The 14,802-nt window shown below is 41.0% G+C and overlaps 1 long non-coding RNA gene across 1 annotated transcript in view; it reads left to right on the forward strand.

Annotated features, from left to right (window-relative positions):
* The first annotated feature begins 10,989 nt into the window (after positions 1-10,989).
* Positions 10,990-14,802, forward strand: part of LOC119425268 — a 25,381-nt gene continuing 21,568 nt past the window's right edge. The window contains exon 1 of the long non-coding RNA XR_005187558.1: positions 10,990-11,230. This is a non-coding gene — a long non-coding RNA (uncharacterized LOC119425268). The remainder of the gene's footprint in view (positions 11,231-14,802) is intronic.

The raw sequence follows: 14,802 nt of genomic DNA on the forward strand, positions 1-14,802 counted from the left end.
TCTCTCTATATCTCCATCTATCCATCCATCTCTCTATATCTCCATCTCTCTATCCATCTCTCTATATCTCCATCTCTCTATCCATCTCTATATCTCCATCTCTCTATATCTCTATCTATCCATCTCTATCTACATATATCTACCTATATCTATCTATATTTTTCTATCTATCCATCCATCCATCCATCCATCCATCCATGTATGGTGCCAGAGATTTACGTTTACCATTGTTAACATTTTGCTCTTTTTAGCTAGCCTTTTTAAAATCTTTTAACTAAACTTTTGCTCTGCTATGTTTACCTTTCAGTTGACGTTTAAGATACCTCAAGCTTCTAACTACAGTTTTGATACTTTTAGTTTTCAGATAAGCATTTTGCTACCTTTAGCCTTAACTCAGTTTCAGCTTCTTCAAAGATTTTCAGCTGTTATTCAACGCTCAGCACTGCGTCTTCACAGAAAATGTTATTTCTCTGGTCCCCAATATTAATTTTCATTGCCAAGTTAATAAAATCAATTTTCAATATTTTCTAACAGCATTAGTGACTGAAACATGTGACCACTTCTTGAATAACTTGCAGATTTCTTTTCCCCACATTCCCATCAGAGGCCATATTGAGCACAGAGACACTCCGGGGAATGCTACTGATTTCCTGTCCCAGAGAACGTGGGGGAGTTTGCACCAGAGAAAACAAATCAGGTGTCTCCTGAATGCCGTGTTATCAGCTGCATAAAAACTTGGAGAGTTTGAACTTCCTCATCTAATCAGAGCAGCAGAATGGCTCCTCGTCTTCTTCTGTGAGCTGGACCGAATCCCCGGTGGGATCATTAAAGGTTCATTTCTGAGAGAAGTGCCTCCCATCATGCTGGCCCCTCTGAATCATATCTGCTGTGCAATATCATCCTCCTCCACATGCTCTAATTTTGCTCTTCAAGAAAAAAAAGAATCAGTCTTTTGACCTTATTTCTCTCTCGTTTCCAGTTTTCTCTTGTTTCCGTTTGATCCAGATCTGACTGAAGGATCACAAGTGGGACAGAAACCTGTCGAGACGTTTGCTTCACACACTGTTGTTACGAACTGCCTGCCTGACAGGAGACAATGTTCTGGTGTGGGTCCGACTTCCTGCTCCATTTGCTCAGATGAAAAGTAACATGTTCATGAAGTTTATGTTTTTATTATCAAATTTTTAAAAGAAGGGCGGCACGGTGGAGCAGTTGGAAGGGCTGCTGCCTCTCAGCAAGAAGGTCGCCAGATCAAATCCTGGCCAGGGGCCATTCTGGGTGGAGTTTGCATGTTCTCTCCGTGCATGCGTGAGTTTTTTCCGAGTAGTCCGGTTTCCTCCCACTGATCAAAAACATGAATATTTGTTTGTCTCGTTTGTCTCTGTGTCCCTGTGATGGACTGGAGACCTGTCCAGGGTGTCCCCCACCTCTGGCACAGTGATAGCTGGATATGGACAAATGACCCCAGTGACTGGCAAAAGATGATGGATGGATTTTTAAAGGAGTCTGATCCAGGATGACAGACCACACTAACAGTACTAAAATATTTTAATTTTAAAAAAATGTGGCAAACAGAAACAAATAATGGAGGCAAACAAGACATGGCGACAAACCTTCAATGCCGGACAGCAGGTGAATGACGACAGAGAATAAATGGACTGGGACTGATGGGTTGGGATGGGATGGAGACACCTGGGCCGAACAGGAAACAGGTGTGAGTGGGAGGTGACGGACTGAGCAGCCCTGGCTGATGATGTAAAGTACTGAGAAGAACAAGAAACAAACTAAATACAAAATACAGAAAACAACAAAAACCTCAAAAACAACAAAACATCAGTAGATAAAGAACGTGGCAGAAAAGGAGCCAAACGCAGGCGAGTGATGCACTGAAGACAAGCTATGCAAACAAGATAAAAACACTTTAAATAAGTGGCAAAGATTATTTAGGTTTAGGTAAACTCAGATTGTTATTTAGTCTGAAATCCAGAGTTTTTGCACATTATATATTGAGCGATCTACATCCTGGTTCTGTTCAAATTGTCTTATTTTTAAAAGACACGACAACTCGAGCGACTTTTGAAACACCTCAATTAGTTGTGACTTAAAAAAAAAAAGTTAAATCTTCTTTTGTGAGTAAAATGTTGTGAAAATGACAAATTATTTACTTTTGGCCGTTGCATATAACTGAGAATTCAAGTTCAAGGTGTGTTTATTTGTCATATATGTGATGTTAACAAGTTAACAGTACATTGAAATGCTTAGGATGAGAAGAACCGATCTGATCCACACACAAAAAAAAAAAAAAATCAAAGAATAAATAAACAAAAAATAGTAAATCATGCAATAAGGGTACAAAAATAACCAAAAAGCAAAAAAAAAGTAAAACAACAACAATGTAGAATATAACGGTGCAGCAGGATGAATTTGAATGAATAAGTGTTTCAAGGTAGTAAAATAAGCTAAAATGCACGTGAATTTATATATATGTATCACATCATCAAACTACACAGGTTGTGTGACAAGTACACAGGTAGTGATGGTGAGATTGAATTATGATAAGGTAGATACATAGATACTGTATTATACATGATACAGCCTATAGTGCAGTAGCAATAAATAATAATAATAAACATATTAGCTGTCACAAGCTAATAGTCATTTTAGATGTCACAGATGTGGCGGTGCAAAGTTATTGCTAGTTATTCAGTGTTCTTTATCAAACGTTCAGCAAACTGACAGCTTGTGGGTAATAGCTGTCCTTTAGTCTTTTTGTACGCGATGACAGACTCCTGTATCGTCTGCCTGAGGGTAGTAGATGGAAGAGTCCTTGTGCTGGGTGGGTGTGGTCCTTAATGATGCTGTGTGCTTTACGCAGACATCGGTTGGACAGACCGTTACGCAGACCATTGGTTGGTTCTCTAACTATCTTTCAGATTGGAGGCAATGCACTCAACATAATGGTATTTCCTCCAGTTACTCAACAGTTAACAATGGTGTACCACAAGGCTCAGTCTTAGGACACACCCTCTTTACAATCTATATAGGTAATGTAGGTCAGAGCATCCCTAATGCATCCATACATTTCTATGCTGATGACACAGTTGTTTACTGTCGAGCTAAAACAGTTGCTAAGGCTTGCCAGCTTTTGCAATCCACCTTTGACATCATCCATTCAGATTTGTTCCACCTCAAACTTGTTCTAAATGCCGATAAACCAAAGGGATGCTATTTTTCAAAACAGGACGTCGGTCCCTGCAGTTCTTCCTTCGATTTTATCCTCAAATGGTGTCCCTATTGAGTTTGTCGATTTCTATAAACATTTGAGTATCTTGGCCGACTCGCATCTATCTCTCCTTTAAGCTTCACATGGTAATACCTAGTAAAAAAACTGAAAGTTAAACTGGGTTTCTTTTTCAGAAACAGATCCCGTCTAACTTTGAATGATAGGAAATGCCTTGAAACTGCAACTTTCCTTCCCTCCAATGATTACGGTGACATTTATATGAACACTCCTACAGGCACCCTGCAGATGTTGGATGCTGTCTGTCACGTTGCACTAAGATTCCTAACTGGCTCTGACTACCGTACCCACCATCGCACCCTGTATTCACTGGTTAACTGGACATCATTAACTTCACACAGACTCTCTCACTGGTACATTTTCATCTTTAAATCACTTCTTGGTCTGCTGCCTTCATACATCTCTTCCTACATGTCTCTGTGTGAGTGCAGCTACAGCGTGCGCTCTCAGGACATTATTACCTGCAGTGTTCCCTCAGTGACAACTGAACTAGGCAAAAGGGCCTTCGCCTACTCCGCTCCCATTTCCTGGAATATCTTGCAAAAAGATCTGAATCTAGATCTTGACCTCTCTAAGTGGCTTTAAACATCTGTTAAGTTACTGGCAAGAACCAATGCAGACATGTTCCTGTTTTTAGTTTTCTACACCGCCTTATAATCTAGCTGTTTTTTCCCCCACTACTTTTTCCTTTTGACTGTCCTTTTGGTTGCCATTTTAATTTAATTTGTAAAAAAAAAAAAAAAAAAAAAGTAATAATACATTTGTATGCCTCTTTTATGATTGTCCATTGTTGTCATCATTCTTTGTTAAAATCAGTTCTCTCTTGTAAATGAGTTCCCGAGGCTCAATGGGATTAACCTGTATAAATAAAAGTTGAATGAATGAATGAATGGGCTGTGGTAGATGTGGTAGAATAAACTGAATCTGAAGAGTCAGTATTTTAAAACGCATGAAATTTGAAATGTGTTTTAGCTCACGTCACAAGCAACTGGTGAGAACATCTTTTCTAATGAATATCCCACATGAATTATTTATGAATGCTGTGAATAATTAATGGCGACACAGGACAGCAAATGATTGTTGAATCTAAACCTCATATGAGCGCTGAGTTTTGGCTAATGCAGAAAGCACTCAAATAAATGTCCTATTAGTCCAGTTTGTTGCACAGAAATGATGCACAGACTGCAGGTTTAATAATCTATTGATAATTCTCTTGCATGCATGGAAAGCAGACGTGACTGCCACTTCTGACGTGACATCATCTGCTTTCTTTTTGAACCATCATGATGCTGCAAGGATATAAATTAGATTATCAGAGAGGTCTTTGGTGAGGGAACAGCTGGCAAACTGAAGGGTTGATACTTGCCAACTCCTCTGGCTGTTTCTGCAGAGAGCAACGTGTAGCTTCTCCATCTGCGGTTCCTCCACAGCCTCTCTGCAGAGCGCAGGTCAGCGGCACACTTTCCGCTCAAACTTACAGCCTTAAAATATTCATCTGCATGAAAACGAAGATGAGCTCAAAAGCAGCCCGCAGGAGTCCGTCTGAGGACAAAACTGCAGATTGGAGGAACATGATTTCATCCAGAGATGACCCAGAAATGGAAAAAGTGTAAAATCAGGTTGCCTGCTTCCCAGTGTGTGCTGTTCTGAAGTTAATGGTATAACATGCATATTCAAAAGATGCATTAGTACTTGTAATATTTAGTGTATTAACATTAAGTTTATATCACAAAATAACAGTTTCTTACAGGTTAGAAAAAAAAAAAGTTCACAGCAGAAAAAATGATTAACACAACGTGGGTCTAACTCTGGCCAGCACAGCAAGCTCATGGTTTTTGTTTTTTCACTGCAAAATAAAAAAAAAACGTAAAACCTGATCATTTGGGCTCACTTGACTTTTTGCAAAAAACTGCATGGAAGAAAGAGGAATAATAACAACCTTTAAAAAAAAAAAAAAAATCAAAAATAACTTATTTCGACTGTGTTCGAGTTGTACTCCAAAATCAAAATGTTTGAGTTACAAGTCTTAAAATAATCCACTGGAACACGCTACGAAGTCAAACTGCAACTCGGAAACTTGACGACTCCTGATTAAGTTCAGCCACACAGTCCAACTGGCTCTCTTGATTGGTAATAACTGCAATAATCAATTTTTTTCTTTTTGGATTTGGTTAGTTTGTATCTCAATAAAAGTTCACATGCAGAAGACCTTTTAAAAAATGTTGCTACCCATGTTTGAATGGAGGAATCACAGATAAATCCATTGTTATCGGCTTGTATTAGTTTACTGAGCCTCTGGGGAAAAACGATCAAACGATATGTTTTTTTGACACATTTATATTAAATGTGAGATCTAAATTTGAGGTAAATAGACTGACGCATGGTTTAACAACTGAAAAAGTCCTCAGGAGAGGTGTAGAACCATTTCTCACCAGTGTCCCACCAGTGTCCCCAAACTGAATGCACAATTTAATGCTCCAACTTCTAATACTCAAAACACTTACTGACAAAATAAATACATAATATGTTGTCTGACAAATATAATAGATAAAAACAATAAACATGTAAAAGTTTGGAATTACAACTTCATTTAAAGGTGGATTTTCACATCTGTATTTTGACTAATAATATTTTAACATTGTATGCTGTAAGCCAACACCTGCCTCATCATGTTCAAAAGCACTCAGGTACTTCTTGCTAAAATTATTATTGAGTCCTGATTTCTTCCTTGGTTTCACTCATGCGAGCCAAGAAGAAACTCATTACAGTAAATACTCATTTGCATAAACATAAATGCACAAATAAAATCCTCAAAGCATCCATCCATTCATCCATTATCTTCAACTTGTTCAGAAGTCAGGTCGCAGGAGCAGCAGCTTGAGGGAGACCCAGACATCTCCTTCCACAGCCACCTCTTCAGGGAGGACTCCAAGGCATTCCCAGGCCAACAGAGAAACATAGTCTCTCCAGTGGGTCCTGGGTCTTCCCCGGGTTCTTCTCCTAGTTGGACATGCCCAAAGCACTTCCCTAGAGAGGCGCCCAGGGAGCAAGCTTACCAGATGCCCAAACCACCTCAACTGGCTCCTCTTGATGTGGGTATGCACGTAGACCGCCCTCTAAACAGAGAGCTTTGCTTTTCAGCTCAGCTCCCTCTTCACCACAACGGACCGGCACAGAGTCCACAATACTGCAGATGCTGCAACAATCAGTCTGTTAATCTCAAGCTCCATTCTTTCGTCCCTCATGAACAAAACCCCGACATACTTGAACTCCTCCACTTGAGGGAGAACCTCACCCTCAATCCAAAGTGTGGCGTTTCTGTTCACTCTTTTCATGCCCCTACCTGCGTTTTCTTCTTCTTCGTGTTCTGCTCCTGTGCACACCTGTCCTGAATTCCAATCATCCCAAGTGTTTCCCACTCAGCCTCATTAGTGTCTGTATATATTCTGTCCATCTTTTCACTTCTCTGGTATTGGGGTATTATTCCTTTCATGGTCTGTGTCTACTCCGCGTGTCTACACCTCTCTAAGTTTTGCTGCCCTGTCAGTGTTTTATTTATTTAATAAATTGTAAAATTACTTATTTTACTCTGAGTCTCTGTTGCCTTCCTGCACGTGGGGTCAACATGGTAATCAGCAGATCATGTCACAAAGAGAGGAATCCACTCTTTTCTGATTGAGGGCCATGGCCTCAGATTTGGAGGTGCTGATTCTCATCTGTCTCACACTCGGCTACAAACTGCTCCAGTGAGAGCTGAAGATCACGGCACGATGACGCCAACAGGACCACATCATCTGCAAAATATCAGAAAAAGAATCCTGAGGCCACAGAACTGGACTCTCTCCACCCCCTGGCTGCACCCAAAAATTCTCTCCATGAAAGTTATGAACAATATTGGGGACAATAGGCAGCCCTGGCACAGTCCAACTCCCTGATGGAAACGCAAACCAAACTCTTGCACTGCGCATCCCACACTCATGGAGCACCCTAACCCTAACCCACATGGGCATTGAAGTCCCCCAGCAGAATAAAGGAGTCCAAAGCTGGTGCACCTTCCAGCACCCCAGCTAAGGACTCCAAGAAGGCCAGATACTCTGAATTGCCATTTGGTTTTTAGCACAAACAGTCAGAGCCTGTCCCCCCACCTGAAGGCACAGGGAAGCTACTCTCTCATCCATCAGGAAAACTCCAAGACACAGGCACCACGTCAGGGGGCTAAGAGTAGATCCACATCAGTTGGCGCCTCTCAACATGGGCAACTCCAAAGTGGAATAAGGTCGAGCAGCCCCTCTCAAGGAGACTGGTTTTGGAGCCCAAGCTGTGTGTCGAGTTGAGCCCAACTATATCTAATCGGTAACTCTCATGCACAATCTCAGTCTCCTTCCACACCAGAGAAGTTATGTTCCATGTCCCACGAGCCAGCTTTGGTAAGCCTGGGTCAGTGCACCAGGGCCCCTGACTTTGACCACTGCCCATATGGCGTCACATGCCCGACTCGTATGGCCCATCCTGTAGGTGGTTGGCCTACAGGAAGCCAAACCCATATTGTTCATTCAGGCTGATCCCATCTGGGCCCCATGGGTAGATATCTGGTCACCAGGTGCTCACCAATGAGCCCCTCCCACTGGCCTGACTCCAGGGTGGGGCCCTGGTAACCCACGTCCAGACAAGAGTCACTGAGTTCCTTTCGGTTTTCTGCACCCGCTTCGAATGTTATCAGCCATTAAATGGCAGTTATTAGTAGTTATCCTCATATGTAGCGGTCAGACTGCCCCTCCTGTACCTCCTAGTGGGTTTAAAGGTACGTTGTTAGCAATGATAATAGGCTCTGTTTTTAGTTGTGTCACCGCTCATAATAGCTTAACACGGTTAGGTTTAGAGTAAAGGGTCTGGTGGTTAGGTTTAGGGTCTTGGTTAGGTTTAGGCACAAGGGTAAGGGGGTTAAGTTTAGGGTCACGTGTAAGCTTACGTTTAGGAAAACAGTTACATAAGCTGAAAAAAACAAAAACCCACTTCCTGGTTTACCCCAGTGTGCCGTTGCCCATTATCAGCAATAATAACGATAATAACATACCTTTTAAACCTACTAGGAGGTAGGTGGGGCAGTCTCACCTCTACATATGTGGATAATGACCAATAACGGCCATTTCATGGGCTGATAACATCCGAAGCTCCTCTTTTCTGTCCACATAAGCCTGTCATATAGGACTAATCTGTCTTGGGAGAACTCACCCCTGACAGCAGAACTCCTAGAACCATTCAGGCTCACAAACTCCTCCACCATGATAAGGTGGCAATTCAAGGAGACCCTCAAAGCAATTCCATTCAAAATACACAACAGTTAAGGATACAGCCACCAATTTTATTGTAGATGAAGCTAAAAAAAGAAAGTCTTTAAGTATGATTAGTGTTGTGATTCAACTTTCTGAAAAGCACCCCTTTTCTGCTGAAACCTATAAAGCTGGACATGAGTATAGTGTGTGTGTGTTTGTGGTGTAATGAGGAAAATGTGTTTGTAAAGGAAACTCATTCACTCCAAGGCCTGAAAATGGAGAAACCACTTATCTCTGACGTCTGAGAGTTAAAGAGGCTGACACACTGAAGGCCACCGACACAACACACTGATTTGTTCACCGCCTGCTGACCTGTGCGCTCACTCATTTCATCAGTAATTTTCCATCATCGCATAAAACGGACCTGCCTAACGTTTAAACCGTTTTATTTTGCACAGAAAACTGCTCAAATTTGTCATTAATGTTTGTGTTTTTCTTACAGTTTTGCATTAGGGATGCTATTGACCGCTGGGGAGTATAAGCCGGTGGCTTGAGGCAAAGTGTTGTAGAGATTTACATGTTACATCTTACTCTTCTTGTTGAAATCAGCAGTGAGCAATGGAGGTTGCGGAAAAAAAAAAAAAAAAAAAACTACAGGCCTAGAACGGGAAATAAGACTTTGCGAATTTCCTCACAAAGAAAAAAAGTCATAATTAACATGTTCGACGGAGAGGCTGCAGTTGTCAGGGTAACTGATGACACAGCATTATCACTCGGCGCTTCTGCGCTCTGCACCCTCCCCGTTCCCTGCTATTCATCAAGCTGCTATTGAACAGCTTGTAGGGGGAGGGCAGCCCCACCTAAATTCATTTCACGCTCCTATTTATTCAAATAATTGAGTTCACTCACTTTTATTAAGCTGATATTAAACCCATCAATTCAGCGATCGTAACAGATGATTAAATATCACAATGAGGAGCTTAGGGCCAGATGCATGATTATTATTTGAACGTTGAATCAGCATTCAATCTGTTTTTTTTTTTTTGTTTATTTTGCAGCATTTCAACAATTTTGTGTCGATTTTTATTTGAACGTATATCTTCTTCTTTCGGCTGCTCCCTTCCCCAGTGGTTACCACAGGGAACTAACTGGCACAAAACTTGGCAGTTATTTTTACGCCGGATGCCCTTCCCGATGCAACAGACCACCGAGCTACCACAGCCCTCTGTGTGGAGCAGAGAGCTGCCATCTAGGGCGCCCGGTGGGGGTAAAGGGCCTTGCTCAAGGGCCCAGAGTGGGGCAAATGAGAGAAGACATTTTGATGTCTGTCTGGGGGTTGAACCAGCAACCTTCAATCACAGACTCACTTTAACTTCTGCACCACCACTCCCCCTTATTCGACCACAAAATAAATACTTTTAGCTTTTATCCAATGTTTGTTATTTTTAGATTTTAGCTAATTTGCCCACTTTTATATTTTAGTTTTTCTGATTTTACCTTTTTTATTTGTTGTTTTGCTTATTTAAGCTTGTGGGTACAGTTTGCTAATTTTATCTTTAAGATAATAGTTTGTAAATTATATATTTATGCAACTGCTTTGCTGATTTTACTTATTTAAAACTATTTGTGCTAATTTAAGCTTTTATATATTTTTGCTGGTTTTTATCTTTAAGCTATTTTCTCTTAGCATTCAAAAGGACCATAAAGGAAACAAGTATTTACACTTTCTCGTGCTTTTTGGCTAATGCTTACTAAATATGTTGCTAAAAATTAGCTAATTTAGTGAATTTTAGATTTTTAGCTACAATTGTGCAAATTTTATTTTATTGTCTTTTTGGCACTTTTTAAAATTTAATTATTATTTCTTGTCTGTTTTAACTTTAACTATTCAGTTACAAACTCTTTCTTCAACAATTAACTTTGGGAAAGTTGAGCGGGTGAAACACGGTCTCCATAAGAAATAACGCAAATTAATTAAAAGACAAGGCAAGAATCACAAAGCACACACAAATAAACCTGATTATAAACAACATATTGTAAACAAAAACAAAAGACAGATCCTCACAGTTTCAGTTGGTCATCCCAGTATGACCAACCTTCAGCCATTGAGATGGTTAATCACTTCCAGTCAGCATCGATTACGGTCGTGCACACGTGCCCGGAATTCACAGACGGGTTCAAAAATGACTCAACCAATCAGAGGGGAGCATTCTTAGCCACTTCCGGATTGGTCAGTCATTTCCAGCAGTTTGGGAAGACGAACTGGGCAAACAGCACATTATCCAATCAATGAGTGGTCCATAGGGGGGAGAGAAAGAGAGAGAGCGAGAGAGATGGAAAGAGTGCGATAGAGAGAGCGGGAGAGTGTAGAGAGAGAGTAAAGAGAGAGAGGAGCAGCAGCGCAGCTACATCCTGACTCCAACATCCTGACTCCAACATCCTGCTCTCGCTGGAAGGATTAACGTTGAAACACGTCCTCTCTCCGGTGTCTTTGTGTTCTTCCCTCGCTCGCTCTTGTTCTGGATGAGAAGAGAGCGCGAGGCTCCACGGCAGCTCCACTCCCCAGACGTGGAAATAACAATGAAAGATGTAGGTGACACATTTCCTCTCACCATGCTGCTGGAAGCACGACGGGATCCTGGCCAGGACGAGAAAGGTAAGCATCATCTGGCGCTTGAACCCGTCATGGTGGTTTTGTTTGAATAGTTGTTATTCTGCATAACGTCCATCAGGTCTGAGGATCATTTGGCGTTGCAGCATTCCGAGCGCACACTGCAGCTTGTTTATAATGAAGGCTCAGATGAACTTGAAGGCGCATGTGTGGCACTGATGTTTTACCGATTGTTATTTAGTGAAAGGACAATAAATTCTCTTCTGCATCATCATCATCGTCGTCGTCTTCCGCTCTTTGAAGGAGACAATGGTTCCACATCAGCATCCTCTCCGTGGAGCCTCTGCGTAAAAAGGGACCTGTCTGTGCCTCGTCTTACGTCGAGGTTGTTGTGCTGCAGTGTGGTCGACAGACAGAGCAGGCTCAGTCATGAAGGCTGTCCTCCCATGCATACAACACAGTGAACGCCTCAGCATAATGCAACAAAACCCTCCCATTGTGTCTTCTGTGATGATCTGAATGCAGCAGCATCCATACATGGAGCCATTAAAAATAGGATTGCATTCTTATTTTATTCCAATTCCTGCAAGTGGGCACGCAGCAGCGGAGTTAGAAGGAAACAAGACTGATCACATGCACGCATACACCCCTGGCTGCATTCAAAGCGAGCGTAAATGCCTCATGAATGCTAATGCATTGTGCAGAAACACTGCAAACTAACCGCCCCCTCCCCCTTCCCTTCTGCTCCGCTGCTTCATGCGCTCACAGGTGCTCGCCTTACCTGACTTTACTGTACGAGCGTGTGCGTTTGGGCACTCGTGCGTTTAGGTGTGTGTAGGTGCATGTTGCAGAGCATGGATGCGTTTAAAGCAGAGCAGCTACACCTGTGTCACTTCAATCTGGTGGAGGCATCAGAAAGGTGCGGTAATCTGCGCACTTGTTAGGCTGCATGAACCCCCTCACCCACAGCAAAGTGGAGCTTTATTAGAATTCAACCTGAAACGTTAGAAGTCTGTCAAAGGCACACGCTTTGTGTCATTCATGAGATTTATTCTAATACGTGCACACAACCACCCACACGTTCATGTTTTTAATCCACTACAACAATTAAACATGTTCCCCAGAACTTATTAAGGTTTGTCAAGTCAACTGCACAAAACTCAAATATTTTTTATTCCAAATCAACGAGTTTTTGGATCAACGGATCAGATATTGAATCAAATTTAAATATCAAACAGACCAAGTCTCATCTTGCGCTTACTTCTGCTTAAATATTAAGGTCATTTTTAAAGTGATATTTCCTATACACAAGTAGCTGGTATGAGATTCTGATGATAGCCGTGAACAAAGATACCACATTTTAAAATAAAAATAAAATAAATGCTTTATTTAAAATCAAAAACGCAACAACTTTTGCAGCCTAATTATTGTCACGTATGGATTAACTTTAAACAAAAGTGATAATTAGTTTTACTCAAACTTTTTTTTTTTTTTTTACAATTAATGGTTAAGATCAACAATTTATTTTAAAGTTAGGCACAAGTATTAAAAATATATATAACAAAGTTAATTTTTGCAGAGTCAGCTAAAATGCCAGAGACAACAGTCGGTTTTATTTTTTTTTTTCACATTTGTTAAGGTAAATTGTACTTATTACTTTTCTGCTTTTTGTAAATTAACACTGAGAGCATGTCAAGTTAATGTTATCCATTAGATTAATTGCTGGTTAGCCTCCGTGGCCAGCCGGCTGTAGACTAGTCAGTTCTCCACTGGATTAAATGTACGGATTAACTAGGTTTCTTTTAACCAATGTAACATTTTAATGGACTTCTGTTGGCTGTAGCACAACTCAATAACTGGAGAGCGTTGCTCAGCATTCCATGTCGTCAATAAATAAATAAATAAATAATTATCAGTCTCTCACTGGGAAGATACGACAATTATTATTCTTTTTGGTAATTTTAACATCATGACTTCCTAAAATAATGTTACCTTAAAATCAATGACCTGGCCGTGCCTTTCCACAGATTATTAGACAGTTACTGACATTTGATTCATAATCAGGTAAGATTTAGCCATTTTACTGAGTAAATTAAGATTAATTTTATCATCAAAATATGCAAAATACGAACAAAACATTGTAATTGGCCCTTAAGGGCACCCGTATGCAACTCCCTTATAGTGGAAAATACACCCCACACCTCATTTCCATTTATATTTTGTTCACCTTATCTTCATAAATGCAACTTTTTCTTGAGCCTGCATGCGTCGTTGGTTTACAGGCAGTTCTAAATTCAAAAGCATCCTAATTTATAAAAACATCCATCCGTCCATACATCATCACTACCGTACCCATTGCACCCTGTATTCACTGGTTAACTGGTCATCATTAACTTCACGCAGACTCTCACTGGGACATTTTCATCTTTAAATCACTTCTTGGTCTGCTGCCTTCATACATCTCCTCCTACACGTCACTTTCTCAGTGCAGTTACAGCGTGCGCTCTCACGACATCATTACCTGCAGTGTACCCTCAGTGTGGACCCAACTTGACAAAAGGGACTTTTCTTACTCTGCTCCTGTATCAACTTATAAAAAGATCTGACCTTTCTAAAGGGATTTTAAACAAATGGGCAGCACGGTGGCGCAGTTAGTAGAGCTACTGCCTTACAGAGCAGGTTGCCCCGGTTCAAATCCCGATCCGGGACTTTCTGGGTGCAGTTTGAGGATACTCCAGTTTCCTCCCACAGACCAAACACATACAAGTTAGACCGATTGGTAACTCTAAATTGTCTCTAGTTGTGAGTGAGAGAGTGAACGGTTGTTTGTCTTTTTCTATGGGTCTCTGATGGACTGGAGACCTGTCCAGGGTGTCCCCCACCTCTCACACAGTGATGGCTGGACATGGACACCAGCGACCCCCGTGACTCAAAATGGAAGAAGCGGGTAAAAGAATGGATGGATGGATGTTCAGTTCATGGCAAAAACCAACGCAGACATGTTCCTGTTGTATTTTACATCGTTTTTAATGTAGCTGTTTGACTCATTTTTATATAATTTATTTTATTTACTTTTCATTTTATATGCTTTTATATAATTGTCTATTGTTGTGTGTACCTCATCTGTGTTTGATGAAAACAGGTCTCTTGTAAATACAAAGTAAGTCCTCGTGACTCAATGAGACTAACATGTATAAATAAAGGTTGAATGAAAAAAAGGTTGAATGACTCCATCCATATGTTCATCCATCCATCCATCCATATGTTCATCCATCCATCCATCCATCCATATGTTCATCCATCAGGGTGTCCCCCACCTCTCACACAGTGATGGCTGGACATGGACACCGGTGACCCCCATGACTCAAAATGGAAGAAGCGTCCATCCATCCATCCATCCATCCATCCATCCATCCATCCATCCATCCATCCATTCATCCACCCATCCATCCATATGTTCATCCATCCATTCATTCATTCACCCATCCATCCATATGTTCATTCATCCACCCATCCATCCATATGTTCATCCATCCATTCATTCATTCACCCATCCATCCATATGTTCATCCATCCATTCATTCATCCATCCATATGTTCATCCATCCATTCATTCA

This window comes from Nematolebias whitei, chromosome 19 (genome assembly GCF_014905685.2).
Source record: "Nematolebias whitei isolate Nwh7 chromosome 19, NemWhi1, whole genome shotgun sequence".
NCBI classification, from domain to species: Eukaryota; Metazoa; Chordata; class Actinopteri; order Cyprinodontiformes; family Rivulidae; genus Nematolebias; species Nematolebias whitei.